This window comes from Salminus brasiliensis, chromosome 22, assembly GCF_030463535.1.
Source record: "Salminus brasiliensis chromosome 22, fSalBra1.hap2, whole genome shotgun sequence".
Lineage (NCBI taxonomy): Eukaryota > Metazoa > Chordata > Actinopteri > Characiformes > Bryconidae > Salminus > Salminus brasiliensis.
The window spans coordinates 12,098,644-12,101,479 of NC_132899.1; positions in this window are offsets into that span (position 1 = coordinate 12,098,644).

The window sequence follows — 2,836 nt, forward strand, 5'->3', positions numbered from 1 at the left end:
GACGCACAATATGATGAATATATTTAATAAAATATTTTTTTATGTTTTATTATTACTAACTAGCAGATTTCTGGCCTACAATAAAATATACTATACTATTTTGTTTATTATTATTACTTACTTACTTTTATCTATTATTATAACTTTAGACACTCTACATTTTTATTTTCTACCTTTGCTACCACACCTGTCTAGGCCTGTGATAATACTGTTCATTACCAGATCCGAAACAACAAAGTTAGTAACCTCAATTAAAATGTGTTCACTCTACTGCCTTGCTGTGCTTAATATTGGGATCTGTAGCACCCCACATTGCCCCCTTCTGGTGCTTTGTAGAATCTACGCAAACTAAGCAGTTTAAGCCTTTAGCCTGTATTTACTTGCCTGTGACTATCTTTAAGTGAGGATCACAAAATGCAGTTGGAGTGGACAAGTGCTGAGAGTTAAAGCTTCTAGGTGCAGCTACTGTGTAATACAAACCAGCAGGGGAGATGATTGGAGATGCCAGGTCACGCATTTCAAATTGCTGACTGCAACAGTTACATTCCACCCCTTACTTCTCAGGTACTATGGCATGCTTTCTGTGAATGCTTCTCTCCATTTCTGCCACTCACTTTCATGGTAAAGGGGGAAAGGGAGGGCGGCGGTCATGTTGCCTTCTGTCCTGTCTTCGTTACGTCTGCCTGTGTGTTTCAGACACCACAACACTTCTTAAGAGACTGGAATGCTGGCAGTGGAGTACCAGACAACACCACGCACTAAAGCGATCCATCAGACACACTGTCCTCTCCAGACATGTGGCAGACTACCAATGAATGAGGGGGGCGTGTGTATATGTGTTTGTAAGCCTGAGTTGAGAGAGTTTATCACTCATCTGAAGGAGATGAAGTTGCCAACAGGAGAATAACACGCTCTACTGCAGAGGTTTCCAACACCACAGTCTTCACACCTCCAGACAGACCATAGTTTGGTGGTATTTCAGCATAAAACATGAGTCACATCAGACAAATAAGATCTGTACAATACTGCCCACCCAGCCCAGGTGTGTTTGGAGGGAGAACAGAACAAATATGGGCTCTACATTCAGCCTTGAAGCTTATAAGCCATAGTTAACTTGCTATAAGGTCCTACACATGAACGATCCTACCCATGTAAAATATCCCTGGTCCACACAAACACTTCATTTCTCTTGCTCAGGTGCTGACAGGGAAAGGTCGCCCCTATGTTGTGATCAGGGTAATGCTGAGCTGAGGAATGGGGTATGACACCAGAGCATGCCAACAGAATTTGCGCCAGTAGACATGCTCAGGCAATAACCACGGTACATTTTCACACATCAGAGACATCGCTGATGAAAGCCATCAACTTGTAGGAAATGTTGAGTATTGAGTAGTTAGAGATGTAGTTCTATCTGGACCCTTCAGTCTCAAAGCTGCATTTTACTATGTTCTAACTCAGACCACTTAGGTTTAAAAGAAAGACCACTTTCTTTCTTCTGCCAAGCCTATCTCATATTTCCTCATCTATTCTTTCTGTTTGCTGTATTTAAATGTTTGCAACCCACCACCTCTTGATTTTCTCTGTTTCTTTTGACTACCCCAGTCTCTTAGTTGTGCAGCATGGAAAGAAAGGGGCTGTTTAGCACTCCAGCCACTCAAGTTCTCAGGCTTTCTTCACTATAACAGGGATACATTCTGCCCTCCATCCACACTGAAATGGCATTTTTGACCTTCATTCTTCTTAAAAACATTCAAGTGGACAGAAAATTGTTGCAGAAAAAGTTCAAATGAATGAAAAACCTTGAAAAAGCATTCTGCCTATATATGTTAGTACAGACTAATGCTCGGAGGCCCTTCCCCTTCTACAATTCTACAATTACCCCTCATACCACAATCATAGTTTGGTCTGAACTTGGGGTGGCCAATAACAAAGTTTTATAGAATCAGGATCAATTTTGCTATTGTGGTCCACAATATGGTTTTCTGTGCAGTGCTCAAATAACACTGACCAGCTACACTATTCATTAAAGTGTGTGTCCTGTTTAATTGGATGGTGTGCAGCACATTCCTAAAAAGAAAAATCAAATGTAAAGAATGGGATGGTATTTAAATCTGCCGCTACTGATACATTTTGTCTGTGTCAAAAAATTAGGATAAACATTACATATTGGGATAATGTCTTGATATCATGATGCAATATTTTTTCCATGTCGCCCACCCCTAGTCTGAACTCACATCAGATTAATTTCTAATGTAAACACTTTCTTCCGTATACCTAAAAATGTAGGTCATCAAAAGAAAAGGGTTTTAAAACTACACTTACACAGGGGTGGGGGTAGGATAAACACACACACACAAAGAAATGCTATTTATGGTATCTCCCCTACCAGATAATACTTACCTAGTAGGGGAGATATCAGGATTTAGAAGGTGGCGAGACTCAGGTTGTCCTGACCCCTGCAAATTCCCCAAATGTGGGAATCTCGACTGCATAATTGCTGGTAGTTGGGCATCCGTGGTTAGAGCACCAGGCTATTGGTGACAGGGTTGTGAGTTTGATACCTGTTGGCCTCTTTGTAGAAGTTGTTACAAATGGATATAATTGAACTAAACTCATATGACTTTGTTGCACCTACAGAAAATATGTTTACAGGTGATTCATGGTACTAAAGACCCACTTACTGAGCAGCGGCTACAGGGTCCTTCTGTTTCTGTCTTTTCTGAGTGGAATGGAAGTATGTGAGGGTAATTTGCAAGAGCAGACCTTCAACAATATTTCTTGGTCATGGGTAAAGGTGCTGAGAGGTCAGATGAGACATGTATGGCTGATGTGGCAT